We start from the raw sequence: 16,007 nt of genomic DNA on the forward strand, positions 1-16,007 counted from the left end.
AATGAGCTCTGTATGTTAAAAACATAACCTCTTGGTTTGTAAACTTATTCAAACAGGAGCTATCTGGCATGTGAAAGCAGGCAGAAAACAAAACACAGTAGTTGTACCTGGTTGCTTGAACTGACAGTTTTCTGTCCAATAAGTTGCAGTTCTCTTCAAATAGGAATTTTCCTTTTGAATATGTAGTCCTGAAATGGCTACTGTGATTATGCTAATATCAAAGAGAACTTTAGGTACTAAACTTTTCTGTAAAAATACATTCTTGAAACATATTTGGAGAAAAGTCTTGTACAGAGAGCCCTTTATTAGGTACCATTTATTTTTCTCTCAGACTCATGGACTGAGATTAACAAGGAAACAGAGACTGACACCATTTACTACAAGCAGACTTGTGCCAACTTCCAATTTCTGGAATAGAAAAATCAGTCTGAGGATCTGGGAGAGAAAATGAAGCAATTAACAAGTAAATTGATTCCAACTGATCTACTTGGAAAAGTGGCCATCACTTCTCAGACCTTAGAAGAGCTTTGTTGTTGTCCACAATTTACATTGTCTGATGCCATTTAGTTACAATATTTATAGGTAATGTAAGTATGTAAATCTGATATGAAAGAAATTATATATTTTTTTCTTCTTATTTGTTATTTCTTGCATTTTTTTGAAATGATAGTCTCAAGAAATCCCATCTATCAGTGGTGCAAAAAAGTCATTGTCACTTTGCCTAAAAATAAGCTTACTGCATTTGTATTCTGCACTGATACTGTACCTCACACAAACAACATATGATCACCTTGATAAGGAACAACTCAAAGTCAGCCCACCTTTTCAAGTATTTTTAAAAAAGCTATATTTTTGAAAATTTGGTATCTGATCTCATATGTTTTTCATCTCAGTGTCCCTCTGATATCAAGCATTTATTTTCTGTGCTAAACTTTTTTTTTTCACAGAAAGAAATAAATAAGCCTGATGATTTCTGACAAGTCCACTCATATGGAATTTAAAAAGCTTTTGTGGGAACTTACAATAAACCTCAACACAAAATTCCTTGGGTAGGAGGGGGAAAAAGAATTATTGACAGCTCATATTGGTTTGTGAATATTAGTCTTGAGATCCAAATCAGGTCCAAACTTTCTGTAGTCTATAATTAATACCAGCAATAACCCGATGATACTTCAGTAGTGCCAGATCGTCCCCCACAGCTCATATGAGTTATGGTATCATCAAATCTACATGTTCACAAAAGATCCTACTTCATCTGTAGGAAAAAATGAACAAGTAATCTTTATGGTTGAAAGTCAATTCATTAATCTTCCCTGTCATATATCAAAATGCTGCATTTAGCAACGGTAGATTTAGAAGTGAAAGTGTAGAAAGCATGACTATAATAATCATATATTTCATATCAGGGTTAGTTATGGGTCTGCAATGCAGGAAAGGGATATCTTTTCACTCAGTTTGGTTCTGCCAGAAAAGAATGTGTTCTAAAGTGATTTATTTATTTATTTTAAATTGTGGTCATATAGAAGATAATTTATCCTTGTTTTAAATGCTCTAAGAATGACCAGCTTGTATGTATTATGATAGCAGTCTTGCAGTACATGCTAGACCTACTAAGAAAGGCTATCATGTACATCTTTTCACCTTTCTCTTTTCAGAAAGAGTTCTCTTTTGTCTTCTGTCATCTTTTTTCTCATAGTGCCATCCACTATGAGAGCAGGAGACTATTGTTTTCACTAACGTTGTGAGATTATAGGTTGAGTTTGGTGCAGACAAGAAAATGATGTAAATTAGAGAAATGATAAATTATGGGAAGGTGAAGCCTGTCATGTCAACAGGTGCCCTGTTCATGTTATCTACAGACATACATTAGACATGCAAGCATCCTAAGCATCTGTAGTATGAATAAAGACAGTGTGCTCCATACTGAGATGCCCATAGTGGAATGACCCAAGAAAGCAGTGAAGAGGTGTGCATTGAAGATATACCTGGTGATGAAACAGGTGGTTTACATTGTTCTTTGGTGAAGGGCTGTATTTATATGAGCCTTGTTGAGGTTAGAAAAGCAGAAAGTGGAACTTGAAATATATGTATATATATATATATATGTATATATATATGTGTATATATATATATATATATATATATATATATATATATAAAATTTTTCCTGTGGGTTACTTTTAATCACAGTCATTTAGCAAGATTCTCTATTGTGTGTCCTCCACAAACTGCTGTCTGTCTGTGAGGATGGGATAAATGTCAACAGAGGAGCAAAAATAAATTAGGGAAGTGGGAAACCCAAGACCTTCTTGAACCAGATTTGCCACCAACTCAGTACATTGTTAAATAAATCTTGAACTAGTGTAAATTTTTCTAAGAGTTTTGACAGTGTATAAATTACATTTATAAGATGGTCTGATTGATAATCTGAATTTATTTTTGTTCTATCAATGATAAGTCCATAATATGGCATCCTTTTAAAATGAGTCAAGTACTGGGAATGAAAGCTTATTATACACAGGGATGTACATTACCATCATAGTTTTAAGGGGCTGAGAGACCACTACTGAAGCTGCAAAAGGGGCCTGTTCTAGTTTCAATTGGGTGATGAAGGGTAGAGGGTTGGAGTGTCTAAACTCAGTCAACATGCTTTTCACTTGATTTAGGAAAGAGCTAATCCTGCTAATTGCCTGCCTGAGGTTGAAAGAGTAACAAAGATATTTTTCAAAAGGGAAAATATATCCAGGCTTAATTTTGAAAGGGCAATGATTGTGACAGAGCAAGAAAAAGAGCTGACACTACATATGCAGACAATTACCCTTTTCAAAACACATCTGTGAGAATAGGCCAGGTAACTTATGTCAGATGCTGAACTCGAGCCCATCTGCAACAGGGATTAACATGGCAAGGAATGAAATACACCCATTGCAGTCCACACCCCTGCCTTGTCTGTGGATGAACAGTGAGTTTATGTGCCTGACTCCTATCAGCCCTGTTCCACACGCACTGCATGGATGACCAGTGTGGAGATGACCTTTGCTTTAGCACGTGCATGGCAAGTCTGAGACATCACACAATGATGAACTCACTGTCTAGGCACTGTACAGTTCTTGCACAGATATTTCAGTCTCAGAAATCTGAGACAGAAATATGAACCCCTAGGGTGGTAAATCACCATTTTTCTCACTGAACCCAAAGACTGATGAAGCTCAAGTTGGCTTCAAGCCTGTACGTGAACAATGGAGATGTTTGGGCTGTGGAAAGTCTGGAAGACTTAAGTCTCTTCAAATTGTGGAGATTTCAGGTATAGAAAAGGACATAACAAATGAGAGCTGAACAGATGTTAGATTTTTATATTTTCTTTGTTATATTTCTTGAATCCATCACTATTTACCAGATATGGTGTTAAATGTTGAACTGTGTGGTGTGAACTGTGAGATAGGCAATCCATTCCCCATCTCATTTTAACTTGGTAAATTGGGTGACATCTTTTTATTTCATCTACAAATCATGAGTCTTCTTGATTAAGTTCTTTGTCAAGCAGAAAAAGTTCCCATCTCCACATTGGTGTGTTTCCAGGTGCAATGCCTTTCAGCCTACAAAAAAGAACAAGCCAGCAATTCCTTTCCACCTCAGAGCACTTAACATTTGTTCAAAGTGCTTATTGCATTCATGTACTGACTACAGATGGATGAAATGTGTTTGGGTTGGTCTGTGTTTCTTTTTTTTTTTTGTTCACTGCAAAACAGCTGTACTGCCAATATGTTTTTCTAAACATCATCTTATTTTTTTTCCCTGTGAATGCGCATTTTGCATTTTAAGAAAATATTTTTTGTTCACTATTCAGAAGAATCAGGACTGAATATAAAACTGCAGGTCCATTTCCAGAAAAGGCATGAAAATATGTAATCTCACTGTAACATTCATTCATTCCATGAAAACAGGTGGGACAAAACACAACCAAGTTCAATACCCAAATATCCAGAATGCTCCTTCCACCACAGCATCACTAACTGTCTCTGACTGAGTGTGGTTTTTCCCTAATGGTGTGATTATTAATATTATATGAGTTCTTCTTCAAAACTGCTCTGCATGAACTAGAGCTGAATGCTGTCATGGAAGAGAATGATACTGAGAAAGGTACCCACAGGCTTCAAAGAAATGAATACAGAGCTTCAGTGTTACCAGTGTCTCTACCCAAACAGGAATATCCCCCTGCACTTACTTCAAAGCTGGCGAAATCTGTGTGGAAGTCCTCTCTGTCAGAAAACGTTCATTAGAAAATGTAAATAAAAGCAGTAAGTGAAGTTCATCTCAAAGCACTTGAATGTGTTTCCAGTGGTTATTGTATTCAGCTGCCATAGTTCTTTGCCTTCTGTCCATTAAGAGCTTTAGGAGTATGACTTAAACATCTCAGCAGTTACAAATCAGAGGTGGGTTGTTCTTGTGATACTTTAGTTTTCTGAACGAAGTGGTTTTATTCTCCTAAAGAAGGCATTTTTTCCTGGTACAGAGCAGACAGAGATGCAGCCTGATGCAGGGCAGTTACACACTTAAAAACTCATGTTTAGGATTTGGATGCCTTCCCACAGAACTGAGACTGATAGGGAAGTCCACACACACAAAGTAAAGAGTGGCCCAATCCAGAGGACTGACAAAGCAAAGGCTGCTACTCTCACATGCAGAAAACCAGATGGCTGCAACTTCCAGCCATGCTCCTTAATCAAACAATGAGACTGGCTTTATTATGTGTAATGGGCTGGTAGAACAATTTGATTAGAAATTTAAACCAGACATGAAAATAAGGCTTAAGCTTATGGGACAAGAGAACTGGCGTTTGTGTTGTTTATAAAGTGCCACGTCCTTCCATAACCTTAAAAGGCAATTATTTCTTCTTGTTTAGCCCTATTGTGACTATTTAACTATTGTGCCTTCTACAAATTGTGTAACACTGAAGAGAGTTCTGCCTTTAGTCAGGATTCACAGTGTCACTTGCCATAATAAGATTCTGGTTTCAGTTATGCTTCTGTAAATCTACACCCAGGGATATATCATGTAGTCAGGTTTTCATTATAGCCTGAAAGATTAATCAAAACCAAACCAACCACTTAAGAAAAAAAAAAGATGGAAAATACTGTTTAAATGAGAAGCATTTATTATCTCTGTCCTTCGAGGTAGAAAATGGAAGAGTGGTTTGTGATTGTTTCTCTATTGCCAGGAGAAACTGCTTAAATATGCTAAAATCTAAGCATTTAAATTTAAAATCTCAAATAGAAACATTCACAACAAGTGAGAAAAAATACCAGTATTTCTCAACTTATGGTCTGCATCAGAAAGCTAGTCATTAAATGACTACATCTCTTATGTATGATATGTATTCATCCACACACAGAAGGAAGAAAATCAACAAATTGGTAATAATGTCCAATGTTAATTTGTCTTTAATTTGTCTTTTTTTTTTTTTCCCTTGGAAACAGTGGGTCAAAGGTGGTTTTATTTCAGAATGGTTGTGGAGTTCTTTTTTTTTAATTATTTTTATTTTTTATTTTTATTAAAAAAAAAAGACATGGAAAAGAAAAGAAAACTTGGAAAATACTGCTGTGGACAATAGTCATATTCACTGCATGTATTCACAGGATTTTTCTCCTCCTGTGCACAGAATAAGAAAGATATCCTGTGGAAGAAGAGTGTTTGTGGAGGCTTGCATTGGATCTGAGGAGTGAATCACAGTACATAAACATAAGTACGCTGTGGCAAGCAGATATTTCAATTCTTGAATTCTTCTTTTCTTCATTATAAGCAACTTTGAGGAGGTAGTAAAAACAGGTATCCTATAAATACTGTCCATTTCATTCTGTATTCATTTTTGGAGTGTATGTTACATGCTTCTAGAAAATATAGGGTTTAGTAATTCATTGTCATTTCCTAGTTCATTTTAAATACACAGTTTTCAATTAATAGTGCATATACAGATGACTCTAATCCATTCTTGTTTCTATTTTTTTTTTCATCTTGAAATCACTGTAATTTTAAATACCGTACCTGTCAAATTAGATGTATTATATTACTCTTAAGACACATTAAAGCATTCGAATTTTTTTTATTTTTTTTATTGTTTCTTAAAAATATCCCAGCATAGGAGTGAATTTAATAACATTAGGTTCTGGCAAGAAGGACTAAGTAACAGGAAATGATCTATATTTTATTGCTTCAAGTATCAAGCTAATAATATATACTTCTCAATTTTCCCATTGCCAGTATGACATTTTTTTTTTTTAGGAATAACAAATTATAAAATTAAAAATTTCATCTCCTCTTATTTTAATATATTTTACTGACATGAAATTTGATCATGTTGGGTCAGTTTTTGGGAATGGAAAAGAGAAAGATAAAAAGGTTTAGCTTGGGTATAAGCAGGAAGAGCAAGTAAGCTATTTAGCATAGCAATACTTTGTCTCTTTAGTGGTTTTCTGCTGATTGCACAACTTCATCTGGAGAACATTAATGAAATTGCAGTGTGAAATATACGTCTGGTGGACTAAAGCAATGTAATAAGAGACTTTGTAGGTATTGTATTTTTTGTTGTTGTTGTTATTGCCTTAAGCTTGTTCAATGTACACAATCTGTATTTGACTTTATTCTCAGATATGCCTTATTTGATATGGGTACTTTCAAACAGAAAATAGAGAAGATGTCAAAACTTCTAATAAAGGAGAGCTTACAAATGAAGTTTTAATCTGTAGCAGACACATTAGGGTCCTGGCTTTTTCCAGCACTGAATACCAAATAGTTCCTGCTGATTTCAAGATTTAAAAATACCTGTTACTCTTGTTCCTCTGCCATAGGGTAGTTATAATTTGTGCTATACCTTCCTTGACTCTCTGTACCAACCCTGGTGTATCAGGACAACCTGGACCATGAGCATTGTACCTGGTGCAATCAATGTACCTAGAGCGTGCTGTCACTACAATAGGATTAGACAAGTGGCCAGTACTAAACAAAAGATGTTTGCAAGCAGCAATACTTTTAAATTTACTTTTGAATGTATTTATTTATTTTTTCCTGTTACTCCTTAAAGACAGGTCTTCCCACTTAATTTCCACTGCTTCTCAGTCCTTCTCCTGGCCTTGTAATACTGTCCCCACAGGATGGAGCAAGGTTATGCAGGGCTGGTGCCTGCCATGTCTTTGTCAGCCAGCTCAGCACATGGCTCACATCTTGCTCAATGGGAGGATAGAGAGGGTGGAGAAATGGGGATAAGTTCCCTGCAGTACTTCTCCCCAGCAAGGCCATGCAAGAGTCTCGTGCACATTATGTAGTCTGCATGGGAAGGGGTATTGTCATTCACAATACTTTCCCCAGCATTGTTACAGGAAGCATCATATAGTGCAGTGCTAGCAAGTGCTTAGTTTAGCAGCCTGTAATACATTTGTACTTAAACATCTTGCCCTCATCCTTACAGCCTTATTCCAGTGAGCACATTCCCTCTAACAGGAAGACCCATGGAATTTTGTTTGCACTTTGTCAGTGGGGAAATCACATGAGAGTTAGACATTCCTCACTTCTGGGCTTGAATTACAGTTATCCTGCTGTCTGCTGTGAAGAGCTTCTAAGTGGAGTGTTTGCCATTAGAGCCTCTCCATGTGAATTATTTACTATTGACAGTGGTAGCCAGTAGGGAACATTTCTGTAGGTTATGGATTTATAATTATGCTGTTAGCTTAAGGATTAAAGCTTTTTTGATAGCTCAGAGGAGAGGGGTTTTTGGTTTTGAAACCATAGGAGTTGTATTAGAAATCTGGCCGATTGTGTTGTCTCTGGCTCAGGAGAGGGAATATGGAATGAATAATAAAAATAATGCAAAGAATTATTTTCTCTAAAAGCACTTTAATCGGATTCCATGGACAGATGTCCAAAGCAGAAATTGCTGTGTTATTTTGAAAGGTTCAGCCTGGAGGCTGTTGTCCCTGCAGCAGGGCAGGCAAAATGAGTTGCTCAAATTCTCCTTGAGAGCTCTTGTGAGAAGTCAGCCAGATTCAAGCAGGAGCCCATGAGCAGTAACATAAAGTGTGGCAAAAATAACGTCAACAGATATATTCCTGTATGCCATCCTGGATTTACTGTGGTATTGGTGTTGTATACGTGGTATGTCTGTACATACTCTGGACTAGGAGTGGGGTGACTGTTACTGTGTGAAGGATGTGGCTGTGTGGTGTCCACATGTGGCCGTGTTTGTAGGACCAGGGCACGAGCTAAGGGCACTGCTGGGGCTGAGGTTTGGCTGCTCAGCTGGGGAATGCTGCTGCGGTAATGGTTTGTTCAGCTTCTTGACCAGAGGAGTCCTGAGTTCAGCTGTTTATGATCAGAGAAGCACTTGTCTATAGTGTCCCACGTTAAACTTTTTTAAAAGGTTTAATTGTAGCCATCCAAACAAAGACTATGAGTAAGGAAGGAGGTTTTACGTAGTGACAATAAATGGAAAATTCGAAATATACAAATCCATATACACTCTAGGTCCTCTTAACTTTATTCCCTCTATAAAGTGTAATACTTCCAAGTATCATATTTCCATATTCATTTAATAAATCATGACAATATAACAAAGTTCAAAACAAACCTAGAAAGACAGCCTGAGAATAGTGTCCAACATGAGTTGGTTATGATTCTTTAAACAACAGGTTTGAAAACGAGTGACTTCTAATAATGAAAAAATTAGCTATTCTCTAAATCCGTGTACAAATCTTAACTAAATTCCAGATTATTCCCTTACTGAAACAGCAAAGGGTAATGAGCACAAATGTAATTTTGCAATTGGACAATTACACTTGTCCGTGTTGTTTTTATTTTATCTATTTATTTTTTTGGAAGCTAGTGCAACTGTCATAGAATAAAAGAGGAATTTCAGAAAACCATAGTCCAGAAAATGTACAATTGCCTCAGGAGGGGGGCAGTGGGCCAGAAATATATTGCATTAGCTTAATATCAAGTTGCTAGCTATTGTTTTGAAAACTCCTCTCTAGTCATGCTGCGAATGGGCTGTAATGTGGACACTGTTGGTACAGGCTGTCGAGAGTGATGCAGAGCTCAGGTAAAGCACCTGCTGTACCAGCTGCCATATGCAACAGCCAACCCACAGTGGTTGGTATGGCTGTTGACTTTTCCAGTCTGGTATTTTCCCCAGTCACACTGAAATGGTTCTGAATAATGCTGGATTGAAATCTCAAAAAAAAAATCTAAATTTCTTTAAGCCTTTATTTAGGGAAACTTACTCTTCAAAGTGACATAAAAAATGGAGTTCCTCTATCTTTGTATAAATAACTAAAACGTGTGCCATCAAACTGTTCAGTAGGTTTTGAGTACATCCATATTTAATATTATAGTTATTACAATGGCTTTCACAGTGAGCTGACTGACAAAATCATATGAAATGTGTGTTTTCATTTAAATATTCATATAAATCAAAAATCCATCCTCCTAGGATGGTGCTTCAGTGCAGAAAGAATTGTGACATCTGAATTATAAACCCTTGACAGTCATTTACAGTGAAAATGCTGATACGGCAAGAAGTGTACTGCTGTAGCTGATGTTGCTATAATATAAACATTCTACTTTCCTTTTTCTGTTTTTGTTTCTCTTCAATAACTTACTGTGAGTGTTAGCAAATGTATTTGAAATAAGCTACAATCATTTCTTGCTCTTCCTTTTCCAGAAAGAGAATTCCACAAGGACAATGAAAACTTAATAATCAAAATAAATATATGAGCTAAGGAAATAATCTCAGGATTGTCACAAACTCTGCTTAACACTGTCCTGGTAAGGCTATGCCTGATTTTAAGTTTGATGTTTTTCTGGGACTGCATTTTATTTCACTGAGACACTCACAGTCTGAAACTGTGATTTTTTTTCCCCAACATAAATAGATAATAACTGTACCAATATGTAGATACGCATAAAATGCATAAGATGTGTGACTACGTAGAATTAAAATATAATGTTCAAAATAAATATAGATACATGACAGTGAGAATCTCTGTCCAGAAGAAAAAAATAAATGAAGAGAGGATTGGGTTTGATCAGTCCTGATTTATAGCACTTGTCACCTTTATGAGAGGGTCCCAAGGCATGCTAGATGATCTAGAAACAGGGCTGGAAAGGACATAGGACTTCTGCTTTGGACGCGCTCTGGTGGTGTGCAAGTGAGAGCCAGGTCCTCGGCTGGGGGAATCAGAAGGAATCAAACAATTCAATCTTAACATGTGAAATTTAAAAGATGTGTACTAGTGTGTTGGAAGTCTGACTAAATTAATACCTGGTCGTGCACCTGCTTATCCTAGAAAAATGTACTAGTTCTTTGTCATCCTAAAATGAATTCATGTATTTACAGAAACAAATTTTTCAGTTTCAAGATAACAAGAAAAGTTTTATCTCACAAGATAAATAAAATTCTTGTTAGATAGATGAGGCTGAAGTCAGAATGTGAACAAGGAGACTCAAAAATATAAAATGTCTGGCTGTCCTAGATACCCTTGTGGCCTGTCACCTAGATCTACTGGGTATTCACAGCATGTTCTGACCACAGCTATGTATGAGTTCATCAACAAGATACCAGAGAAAACTGATGAGCACATTTGTGTTTATGATATGCCATGAACCAGGAAGGCAAAGGGTGAGTGCTGTTTGCTGGCTGAGCATAATGAGGACTACAATATTTACCTACATACTATACACACAACATCAAACTACAACAATCCCAGGATGTTGGGATGTTTTTTACACACCAGGGAGTGAGTAGATTTTCTACGGTTCAGGGGCAATTCTCATATGAGTTGGTTAATGGTGATCTAATTTTGAGGTCACTGACACTGCCTTGTCAGCAAACTTACAGAATTAATTCTGTAGAGTCTTTATGCAAACAAAGCAGCCTGCCACTGTTAAGCACAGTGTCTTTTCCTGTCTCAAATGGTAGGAAGTTGTTAATGCTACAAGGGAGAACTGCCTATATGTATGTTGGAAATTCAGAATGTCTTGATGTAGAAAGCCCTTGATGTTCGTACAGATAACCTCAATAAACAAACAAACAAACAAACAAAATAACTGCAATCCAGTACTCCAGACCGGAAACCAAAATGAGCAGTTTGGACAGAACTTTCTCAAAGGATGAGATAGCCCAAGTGTTGTGATAAGATGATGGAGAGGGATATACCTTTGCTGATGAAACTTGGAATACTATTGTTCTTCCAAACTGCCACTGCAGTGACCTGGGATCTGTTAGCAGAGATCTGATGAGCTAGTAATCAGTATGCTGGACAGCCCACCCATTCTACAACTACTGGGGAAGTACAGAATGTAGAGAGTGCCAAGGGCTCCATGACTGGAGTATTAATCAGTAGAAAAAAAGGGGCTGCGTAGAAACTTTATTTTTGCATATTATTGGCTGGCATTCAAGTCACGATCTCTACGGGATTAGTTTTAGACTCCATTGATGCAGCTGAGCTGGGCATTTTAATTCAGCACAGTTGCATGTGCAGATAGTAGCTCTGAGATGCTTGCTGGCTTGAGTCCTGAAAGCAGCACGACAGTGTCAGCTATAAATAATACAGCAGGCAATATACAGGCAATGCTGTTTTTTCTAATACTCTTCCTAATCTATTACAAGTTTGCTTTGGTATCTCTCTCTGACACAATGTAATGCTGCATAGACTTACCCTTGATGAAGTGAAGTGCAGTGAAGCTCACTGGTTTTCCTGCATTTTGGCAATATGTAGCTCTATAGTCACAGCTGCGCTCTGGAAGGGGAACAGATGCCAGGTACAAAATATCAACTAAAGGAAAATTTTATGCTTTTTCTTGAGGGATAAAAATCCAGAGGAAAAAGGTCCTTTGTTTAGGTTGAGATCATAAAAAAATGAGGACCAGGGCATGGTTTCACTGAAAGACCATGGAAGAAAAATGCTGGCAACAGGCTACTGGGAGGGAGAAAGAAGAGAATTTTGAAATACTGAAAAAACTTTTTATCCTAATAGTAATGGAGACAAAATTGCCAGTCTTCAGGTTACAGAACACTGCATTCATTCAGCTGTCTGTCCACAGACAGAACTAGCTTGGACTGTGCAAGGAGATGCGAATGCTGCAGGGAGCAGTCTTCCAGCTCCACTGACAAGAGAGATAGAATCACAGAAAAACTAAGGTTGGAAAAGACCTTCAAGATCATCTGGTCTAACCATCCCCCTACTACCAATGTCACCCACTAAACCATGTCCCTACGCACCAGGTCCAGCCTTCCCTTGAACACCCCCAGGGACGGTGACGACCACTTGCCTGGGCAACCTGTTCCAATGCCTGATCACTCTTTCTGAGAAGAAATGTCTCTTTTTTTTTTTTTTAATTGTTGAAGAGTAGTGCTCTTTATTCAATTCTTTGTTATAATTATTGAAGAGTATGGTGCATGATGTTTCCATTTTTTCACTCACCAGGGACATCGCCTGAATGTCAGGACTTTTCAACTCTGATAGAGGCTTGGCAGCTACATCAGCCAGTTCCCTTGGGACCCTGGGATTCACGTCATCAGGTCCCATAGACCTGTAACTGTTTAGATTCATCAGGTGGTGTTGAACCTGCTCTTCACTTACAGTGGGTAGGACTTTGCTCCCCCAGCCTCCATCTATGGGTTCAGGGAAATGAAAGACTTGGGAAGCCCGTCTACCAGTGCAGACGGAGGCAAAGAAGTTGTTGAGTACCTCAGCCTTCTCCATGTTGGTTGTTACCAATTACTCAGATACAGAAAGTCACTCCAAATATAAGAAATTAGCCACCTATAATCGCTTACACACTACTGTTTTCACCCCTCAGTCTACTTTCACAAATGTTAAAGGTGCATGGTGGCCCTCAGGGACTCCTCCTGTCACCCCAGCGCAGCAGCCTGAAGAAAGCTGGGTCCTCTCTTGTGCTCTTCCTCGAGGCTCTGTGCAGAAGGGATGCCACCTCTCGCACAAGGGCTGGGTGATGGGAAAGAAGCACTCATGCAACCCCTGAGAATCAGGAACAGAGTTGTTTATTGCTGGGACATCTTGCAGGTAAGCCTGTGGGATGTCAATGGTGTTTGGTGGCTCCAAGCTAATGCTTGGGATGGAGCCTGAGCGACGAGTAGGAAGCTCGCTGGGCACTCCTGTGATGCTGTTGGTGTGCTCTGATGACACAGAGCAAAGACATACAGTGGTAGTTGCTGGTCGGTTCTGGTGGAGGTGGATCCACTTCCACTGGTTCCTCCACATCTGGTGGATCCAGCTTCATGGGCTCCACGGTGTTTGGCAGAAGAATAAACCAGTCCTTGCCTGGGACTGCCCAAATGGGATGCCTTCTATCCGGAATGTTTTCAGGCCAGGGTGCTGAACCAGGGGGTCATCCAGTTCCACCCCTAGGTCCCATGCCACTGTCCGGTTGATTTCCATGCATGGGTTTGATGCTGCCGTCTCTTTTACGGCCGTGGCTGGGTCCTGCACTGTGTTCCAGATTAGGGGCACGCCTCTGCTCCACACTGCTGTCTGCCTGATGCTTCTGCCTTCGCCCCACGCCACCATTGTGCCAATGGGAAGACCCAGGCCCCCTGTCGCTGTATGGCTGAGGGGGTGGCCTGTTCCCTGCATCATTGCGGTGCCAACGGTACTGCTTATAAGTGTCTGTGGGCTGGGCACCAGAGGTCCCCTGAGCACTGGTGTCAGTTGTGCCACAGGAGCTATCCCTCTGCCCATGACACTTCTCCTTCTTGTTAGGTGCCTTCCTTCTCGGTGCTTCCTTGGGCTGCATCACTGTCCTCTCACACTGAGGAGGGCTGCCGCTCGCCTTACTGCTTCTGTTCTTCTTCCTGCCACACAAGTTGGCTGTCAGAGGGCCTAGAAGCCCAGCATGTGGTGGGCCAGCTGCAGGGGGACTGGTTTTATAGGGCCCAGAGCAAAGGTGGGGCAGTGGTGGCCACTGTGACCTCAGAAAGCCTCTGTGATGGAGTGGCCCATGCATGCCCAAAGGTAGCTGTGTTGGGAGTGGCCTGGAAAATGCCCTCATGTGGAAGAAGGAGGAGGGTTGAGGGGGTTGAGGGCCCCTTTTCTGGGGCTGGCTCCCCCAGGCCATTTGGCTTGCCAGAGAGAAATTCTGCCCCTTGGCCACAAGGACTGTCCTCCACCTTCCATCCTGTGCCCTGGGTTTATTTTTAACACGGGTTTTTAGGTAATTTCATTTTATTCTTTATGGAAAAGAACAGAAGCAAGGTGCATCTTCAGCGCTAATTCCCATGTGCGCTTTGTGCTCTGAGTGAAGAATTTCTTCCTCACATCACATCTAATCTAAATCTCCCCTCCATTTGTTCAAAGCCATTATTCCTTGTTCCATCGCTACACTCCCTGCTAGAGTCCATCTTCAGCTTTCTTTCATCTGAACTTGGGGTTGCTCAGAGGCTCTAGAGATCTAGGGATTTGAGACCTCTTCCCAGATAATCAGTATCCACAGCATAAAACATTAGCTTTAGCTATCCCCTGCCCCAGTCTCCCCATCTCCAATGACAGCAGGAACGCTACCTGCTTGTGTTCATGTGAGTGACTGAGCTAGCAAAAACCTACATGTTGTTCCCTTCCAATTACAACAGTAACAAAATATTGCTACTGTTCTCAGATTTCTGGTAAACTACCAACAAGAAGATCACAGTGACGCCAACAGAGAACATTTCTGAATAACTTTATTTTATTGTCTGTGTGAGTCAGTGATTGCAAAGCTCAAAGTGAGGTAAGTCACAGGTAAGTACATGCATACCTGCCACCCACATATATTGAAGTTGTTCCTCACAGCTGGTCAAGAAATCCTGTAAATACTATAAATCAAGTATTATAATAAAATGTTACAATAATAATAATAAAAAAGCCCATGTCTTTACCTAATTTTGTATGCAGTGCAAGCAGAGATTAAGATGACAGCAGTAAGGTATGAGAAAAGATGAAGCTTAAAAGAGTAAGACTGTAATACAAATTAGTCTGATCATGTTCACAACTGAAGAGCCATGACTAGAATTTTTTTAATTTTTTTTTCTTTTCTTAGCCAAGTGTTAAAAATCACTTGTCCCTTCACAGAAGTCAATAACATCTTGTGTAAAACAGTGTACTGTCAGGGAAATCTCGAAACTTGACGAAAAGGGAGGACAGAGGTGGATGGCTGGGTCTGTAGATTTCCAGGCTGCCTATGAGCCTTGGCGGTAGCAGGGAGGAAGAAATCACAGGATCATATCTTAAGGCTGTAGGTTCAGGAGCTCTGTGTATGCTTCTTTCTTAAACCATCTGCATAATATTATTTTTCTTTTTTCATATGAATGTTTCTGAAAGTGTTTCTAGTCTGTATTTGCATACAGATGCCAGAGGATGATGCATTAAATCTTCAAGCTGAACTGAGCATAACATGCTCAAATGAAGCAGAGAAATATTGCTGTATCAAAGCCACAGATAATGTTCCAGATGCAAAATTTATCCAGCAAGTTGCTGGAAAAGTGCAGTCTTGGGTCTTGTAGCAATAGAAATAGTATTTAACTAAGCACTGTTGTGGTTTAAACCCAGCAGGCAGCTCAGCACCACAACAGCCACTTGCTCACTCTTCCCCAACGTGGGATGAAGAAGAGAGTCAGAAAGGCAAAAGTGTAAGAACTCATGGGTTGAGATAAAGACAGTTTACTAGGTAAAGCAAAAGCTATGTGTGCAAGCAAAGCAAAGCAAGGAATTTGTTTGCTGCTTCCCATCAGCAGGCTGGTGTCAGCCATTCCCAGGAAAGCAGGGCCTATCACGTGTAAAGGTTTATTGGGAAAACAAACACCATCACTCCAGACATCTCCCCTTTACTCCTTCACCCCAGCTTTTATTTTTGACCATTATGACATACGGCATGGAATATCCCTGACTAATCTCAGTCAGCTGTCCTTCTTATGTCCTCGAGCACCCCCAGCCCCATTGCTGCCAGGGCAGCATGAGAAGCAGAAA

The 16,007-nt window shown here is 39.5% G+C and overlaps 2 long non-coding RNA genes across 2 annotated transcripts in view; both read left to right on the top strand.

Moving 5' to 3' along the window:
* The window catches only part of LOC121065578, a 46,702-nt gene extending 45,193 nt beyond the window's left edge, over window positions 1-1,509 (top strand). The window contains exon 6 of the long non-coding RNA XR_005817161.1: window positions 332-1,509. This is a non-coding gene — a long non-coding RNA (uncharacterized LOC121065578). The remainder of the gene's footprint in view (window positions 1-331) is intronic.
* An 8,198-nt stretch (window positions 1,510-9,707) lies between these two features.
* On the top strand, window positions 9,708-12,707 carry LOC121065046. Its single transcript, XR_005816871.1, has 3 exons — window positions 9,708-9,813; window positions 10,521-10,666; window positions 12,474-12,707. It is a non-coding gene; the product is annotated as an uncharacterized LOC121065046 (long non-coding RNA).
* Window positions 12,708-16,007: the final 3,300 nt, after the last annotated feature.

The sequence above is a fragment of the Cygnus olor genome, chromosome 2, assembly GCF_009769625.2.
Source record: "Cygnus olor isolate bCygOlo1 chromosome 2, bCygOlo1.pri.v2, whole genome shotgun sequence".
In the NCBI taxonomy this organism is placed as follows: domain Eukaryota; kingdom Metazoa; phylum Chordata; class Aves; order Anseriformes; family Anatidae; genus Cygnus; species Cygnus olor.